A 7742-nucleotide genomic window follows, 5' to 3' on the forward strand; every position below is an offset into this window, starting at 1 on the left:
TCCAATTCATGAAAATGATGGTGAGGAAACACTTTCACTAAGTAGATTTTAGCTAGATAACAATTGTGATATTTGCATTCTCAAAGTCGTTAGTGGAGCGTGTGTGGTTTACCGGCACACTAACATGGACTTGTGAGAAGTGGCAAAGGTCTAAACAATTGAGACTATGATTACGGCATCCCTTTTCATAGTTCTAAAATTGTTTAGACACACATGTGAGCTATCTAAGAGAGGTGTATGATTTTGATAAAGTTTTATCAAAACAATCTAGTATCAGAAATCTGAACTTTGGTAAGAAAGTCAGCTGATTTCTGAGTACATGTCAAAGCTAGTGGGAGCATAAGTGTTATGCTAATAATCATCATGTTAGTGGGAGCATGATAATTATGACAAAGGTTGCAATTTAGCAATGTTAATTATAGAAAACAAAAGTTTCAATTCGTGAGGTTGCAGGGGTTGAAAAAGTTGTTTTGCTATAATTAAGGGAGAGGAAATTATACTTCATTTCAATTCTAAAAGCTTAGATTAAGATTTTAATCGTATTTAATCAAGGATATATATATATATATATATATATATATATATATATATATATATATATATATATATATATATATATATATATATATGAATTTCATGTTGGAATGGCTCAACATAAGGGAATTCTATATATGGGTCCATTATTTGCGTTCTAAAATTCGATTATGATTACGGCATCCCTTTTCATAATCTGAATTTTGAGAACTTGGCAAATTGAAATGGAAATATTATAGCAAAAGACTGGTTTAGTCTTTATGTGAGACATCATGAATCGTGTCCCATATGCTTCGGATATAGGATCGATTACATGTGCTATATTCATCCTTTCTAAAATTTTCCAAATGCCTGGGGCATTATGAAGGGAAAAGGTCTAGAATTGGATATGACTAAAATGATTAAGCAATTGTCGAGGACAATCTAAGGTTTACCAAAGATTGGTTGCTCAAGGACAGTTGGAAGTATAATGTCAATTCTGGAAGGACCATATTGACATAATCTGTAAGGAGGCAACTCTTGTTCAGAAGTGATAGTCAAAATGGAATATGGAAATGTTTCAAAGTTAGAAATTATTCATTCTGTGTAAGATTAGGAAACTTAATGAAAGAAGGATGTTTCCAAGGAGCTGATCTCCTTTGGAATGCTCTGTAATGATTGTTGTCAAGTCTTTCTGACTTCGTGCATAATCATTAAGAGGATCAATGCATATAAGTTTAGAATCTAACAGATTTCAGTAAATGGCATGAATTTGGAATTCTTGCATTTGCAGTAAGGATTTGGGACTGTGAAAAGAGGATCATTGGAGTGTTGTTCAATTGATCTATTTTACAAAGTAAAGATCATAGACAAACATAGTGTGCATACTTGGTGTATGGCATGACTAGTGTTTAGAAAACATAGTGTACATGCTTGGAGCATGGGACAACTATTGTTTTAAATTCAAGTATAAAGTTGATAAAACCGAAACAATGAATAATGAGTAATCAGTATGGTGATAAATAAAAGTGTTTATTTATATTCATAGGGTTTGATACCATATTTGATTCATTTATTCTTGTGTTTCACTTTGCATGTTTTGACTTCCAGAATAAGTAAGTCGCTCTTCCTGAATGATTAAGTTATTCAAACCATCCACAGTCGGTCATATGTTGGAAGTAGATATGAATCAAGACTGTCATGGGTTGGTTTGTAGAGGTCCAAGTTGGTGGACAAAGTGGTGCTACAACACTCATGAGTGCTCATAAGTTCTGAGTATTGGATTCAACCCGCGCTCATTTGAATCACTTCATGGATTTTATCACGAGTGATCATGAGACGATAATATCTTATAATCTTCAAACCTAGAGATATGAGTTGTTACTATGAGTTGGTTATACATTGATTCCACGAAAACGCATTGGTAATTCGATGTTATAAAACGTGCCTTTGTGTATGATTCAACAAGTAGTAGAACAAGCCATATGAGTCGAAGTTTATCCATTCCTTTTACCTTCGGGATAAACGCGATATCTGTGGGCCCCTCGATGATTTAAAGATGATACATGTGAGTGCTTGGCCAAGGCAGGACTGATTTGATTTGTTCAATTAGTCAGTCATCATGAATCGGAAATCGGGAAACAACAAATGGACAGAGAGAATGATTGATAATCCATGTCTCAGTCCATATGATATCTAGAATGGAGGAATATATGATCCCTTATCTAATGGACAAGTCATTGACAAAGGTCAGAGTTCATCGACAAGGTCGGAGTTCGACAGAAGCTTTTCAGAGCTGCGATTGCTGATCGGTTCCTGAAGTCATACGCAATAATAGTTTTAGACTTATCCAAGTGGGAGACTGTTGGATTAATGTCTAAGTCCATAACTATAATTGGTAAGACTTGACCCGACCCGGCATGGTCCATTTGGGTTGCATGGCATCATGCATTTGGATAGACTATAATGAGAGAAATAACACTTAAGGTTGGTTAATATACTATAAGTTCTAATATATTAATAAGGTTATTTAATTAGTATTGATCAAGAATTAATTTGGAATTAATTAAGTGATCAAAAGGAGACTAATTAAATATATGGGTTGATTGTGTAAATCATTCATTCTTATATATGTGGGCTTGTGATCCAAGATTTCTTATGTTGGACTAAGTCCATGGGGTGACCCATGGATACTCCATGAAGGTTTAAATCCATGGAGCATAAGGAATGGGTAAAGTTATGAGTTACATGGTGTAACCCTAATAGCCACCATATAAAAGAATCCCATGGCTCAAGAAATCATGCACTAATGTGTGAGTGTGAGGGCTAGACGATTTCAAGGAGTGTTCAAGTTTCTCTCAAGTTATTCCAAGTGTATTTGGTGTTGTGTGAACCATTTGAGGTGTCACACTTGGGGCACTAGGCACTCAAGCTTCATGAAGACATTCTACATCAAAGAGGTATGTATTCTATCTTGTTATATTTATTATTTTGTATGCTAGATTAGGATAATACCTTGGATGTTCATAATTGTATGTATAATAGAGAAAACATAGATCCAAGGTATTTAGGGTTGCATGTACACTTAGGAGTGTTAGAATGCTCATAACCCAATAGTTTTATGATCATCTTAGCGATTATGAAACCATATCATAATTGATCCTCTAACGACATCTTAGTGTGTTTGTACGGCTAAGAAGAGGAATCGTGAATTGTTTAAATGGTTAAATTAAGAAGATAAATCATACTTTGTTCCAATATCAAATCTTAGAGTCATATTCCAAGATTGTACATTGAGTGAAATAATCTTCAGAATGGTTTATAAAACTTATCAAATGTAGAGTAAAATGGTTCTTACTCGTGTACATTTGAAATTGGTAAGTTGTGATGTTTTGGATAAAACAAAGACCAACTAAGACCAGTTGTGTGAAGTGTTTGTGCGACAATCCGAAATTTCTAACTTATACATTCTTCATTCTTATCAAAGTTAGCCTCGTTTTTGCTATTTTGTAATGAAGTTTTGGGTGTATATAAGTTCATTAGGCTTAGTATAATCAAGATATGAGTCTTAGGAAGGGTTAGAATGTGTGTAGCATCACAAAATCGGGCCAAACACACCAAACAAGGTGTGTGCGGCCGCACACCCGAGTGTGCGGCCAGCCAGCCGCACACAGCCGACCGCACATCCTCCTAGCCTCACACTCAAGCCTATATAAAGGCCCCTAAGTCAACCTTACACCCTTTTCCCACTCCTTCAAAGCTGGAACATTTTCTCTCTAGAGTTCTTCAAGTTTTCTTCTCCAATCGGCAATACAAGTAAGTAAACATCCTTAGATCATTTCTACAACACCTTAGAAGGCCTTTTCCTCGAGTTTGATCCATGAAAACATCGTGTTAAGATGATCTTCATGTGTGTACGGCCGCACACACATCTTTTGGTCCTAAAATGGACTTAAACACTCCTTTAAGCATAGCAACGACAAAAACACCTTCTTAGGATCATCCCCAAGCCTTGGAAAATCGATTTGGGCACTTTTAGGTGGGAGTGTAGGACCGCACACAGGTCTGGCCGCACACTCTAGCCTCACACAGGTCTGGCCGCACACTCGTGCCGCACACCTGGCCGCACACTCACAAAGGTTGAGTTTGGTGGCCTTACACTCAAATCTAAGGCCCTACACTCATTTAGGGACTTCAAGGGGTGTTAGTAACACTTGATTCTAGGTGTTTTCATGTCCCTAAAGCGTGTCGAAGTGTCTATTAGTGGTTATGTATCCTAAGTGTATTCATATATGTGCTATTACATGAAAATAAGATTCGTTTGTGCTCAAGACTTCAATTGACACCCGACGATCATATATCGACCTTTCATTCGAGTTACTCACTGCAGGTGAGTTCATACCCCCTTAATTAACCTTTTAAATGATTTTAAATGCTTTTATGGGGGGGGGATACAAGTTGAATATTTCTAGTTGTTGCTTTAATCACATGTGATTAATAACTCGAACAAACAGAAAGATTTACTACTGCTTTCAAATTGCTATCAAACTTATGGATTTTCAAGTATTACAAACCTTTTATTTAACTCTTTAAATGTTAAAACTGCTTTTAAACCCTTTTAAACTTTCATTATTTTCAAACTCATATCTACACCCATATATTTATATAAGTAAGACTTGAAGGACTTAGGACTGATAGCTCACCTTATTTCCTATTCCTTGTTTGGTTGTGGACTTAGGGTACCTTGTTATTTGTCCGAATGTCGTTAAATTCTTAGTTATATATCATATATATGTGTTGGATATAAAATCTTTCACTTCAGATCAGTACCTTTGTGTAACAAAGGCATCCAAACAACCTTACTAATTAACTATAATAGGTATAGTTAAGGGATTATTACTCACTACTACTATTACAACGACCCATACAGGAGTAAGTACATTATGAGTCAATACATAAGAACTACATGGAGTATCAATACATGTTATACACTATATAAGAGAACATACTATACACTATACAAGAAAATATACTATACATTATACAAACATTGAATACTATAACAGAATGTGACATACTACCTCTCGATACGACACTTCATCGTGGTATCACCTTGTAACCAGAGTCTCCTGGAGGGAGAGCGGGCGTTGTGTGTATAGATCTATACGGGACAGACACTCCCACATCCTAACTGCTAGCTACAGTCCCAGCCGAAAGGCCAAGGGATGACAGAAAGCTACCTCACTATTTATGACCTGGAGGGTCATCCGTTATTCAGCCGTCGATCAGCATGGTTACATACAAGTTCACATTCAAATCTTAAATTAACTAAATAAGAATTTAAGACAAAAATAGACTTTTCGAGGCGTATTATTCATTTAATACCACCTGGGGTCTACATTTTCATTACTTTAGACTCCCCGAGGTGTGCTGTACATCTAGTACTACTTGGCGTCCGTATTTTATTACTTTACGACCAGCAGTGTCACTGCTGAGGAAAAATATTAATTTCCCCTATTACGCTTATTTTGTAATCACCTTACAAGAGTGAAGTCTAAAACTATATTTTCATATAGATAGTTTCACTGGGGAAAACATTATATTTACACAAGAACATTTATACGAACAGTCGGGTCTTGGTAGAAGACTACCTTTTTACTGGAAAACATAGGGCTTTCCAGGGAGTATACTATTTACAAAACATTTGAAATCAATTACTACACTACTTTGTTGCAAACATTTTTATACAAGCAATGACACTAAATACTTATGAACTCACCAGCTTTTTGCTGATAAACTCTTTCAAAATAACTTGTATTCTCAGGTCATCAGTAGACAGGTACAGATGAAGCTTTTGAGAAGATGGAGCACACACAAGACCCATGTTTTATTTCGATTATACTTTTGGTGTCTTACAAACTATACAGAACACGCTTGTATTACAATTATTATATTAATGCAATGGATGTTGTTGCTTGTCTTTACTATTATGCATTGTTGTGATATTGTACATGACGTCCTCCACCCCAAAACGTTTCCGCCGTTCTTGGTTTTGGGGTGTGATAGATTGGTATCAGAGCACTGTTTATAGTGAATCAAGTATATCAACCCATAAAAGATATACGAACTATAAACACATCGGGATTAAAACACTCTGACCAAGAATATATACTTTTAAATAATAAAATATTTAACTAAGTATATATATATATACATCTATTCTTACCAGGGTCAGTATCATACTAGAATAGAACAAAAGTATTATGATTGTTGAACATCACAATTAGGTTTAGAGACATATAGTCAAACCTAAGGGGATATAGCCTGATCAACTATATTTTCTGAGGAGTGACTAGCATGTGCCTAAGAATGATTTAATGTTGCAACAAGTCTAAAAACTTACCAACACTACCACAACGAGAACATTAGAACATAATACTATAGGATTATTCTGCATTACTATAGATTACATGTGTGAGAACTAAAAAAGGTCGTTACTAGTAGGGCAATAGTTGCTAAGTGGATACTCTAAGGTTACATGCGACTCAGGCGCTATAGACTCAGAATATGTGATCTCTGCTTTATTTCCTGTTCCTTGTTTGGTTGTGGATTTAGAGTTAGGGTCACTTATTCGAAGGACTATCCTGTTTTGGTTGCATGTAATTGGTATGCACTATGCAAGTATTGAGTCAACTAATAACGATCATCTTATAAGTATCTTACGTTAGTACGTCTATTAACTATTCTTTCTCCGTTCTCGCGTAGATACCACGACTGACTTAAGGGTTAGCCCAAAGGGTGCCCGTCGCCAGTAGAAGGTTATCTGCTCATCCTCTCTCTCTTCTTAAAAGAATAGCCTTCCTCTTCAGTATCTCTGTTTCACTTGTCCGTAAACATTCCTAACCTTGAAAGTACTCTAACCAGACTACTAGACTGCCAACATTTTCCCTTATGGTTTGATGTGAGACCTACTGTTAGGTCATTCTTCCTGAACTGATTGTACATCATTAATACTAGTAATATTGGCAGTTGTCTAATCTATGGGAAAGCATGTACCCTTATGTTTCCCTACTCTATTGTTATGACTCTATTTGATAGTTGGACTATGGTGATTTAGTCCATGAAGCACTCTCCTCATACTTACAATCGATTCTTACTATTGTCATCATCTTTCTAAACTTTCAGTAAAAGATGCCGCCTCGCAAGCGTCCAACTAGAAACACGCCTGTAAATCAAACCCCACCACCACCACCCCCTCCGCAGTTCGATAAGGTGATGTTCCAGGCAGCTGTGACCGCAGCTGTGACCGCCGCCATGGCCCAAGTAAACTCTGGGGGCGTTAGTGGAACAGGGACAGGTACTAACTCTAGCCATGGTGAAATCCATCCACGTGCACGGGAGTGTACTTATAAAGATTTCATCAGCTGCAAACCTACATACTTCAACCGAACCGGAGGGATCCTTGCACTGTCCCAATGGATCGAGAGAACAGAAGCAATCTTCGAGATGTGCTTATGCCTTGAAGGAAGCAAGATCAAATTTGCTACTTGCACCTTCACCCAAAGGGCCCTGACGTGGTGGAATGGCCATGTCAAATCCCTATCACTAGTAACAGCTAACGCCATGGGCTGGGATGCACTGAAGGACCTCCTGACGAGGGAGTACTGCCCGAGGGGCGAAATTCAGAAACTTGAGGAGGAACTGTGGAACCTCAAAATGCAGGGTTCCGA

The sequence above is a fragment of the Lactuca virosa genome, chromosome 6 (assembly GCF_052849685.1).
Source record: "Lactuca virosa cultivar CGN04683 chromosome 6, Lactuca_virosa_CGN04683_v6, whole genome shotgun sequence".
Classification (NCBI taxonomy): Eukaryota; Viridiplantae; Streptophyta; class Magnoliopsida; order Asterales; family Asteraceae; genus Lactuca; species Lactuca virosa.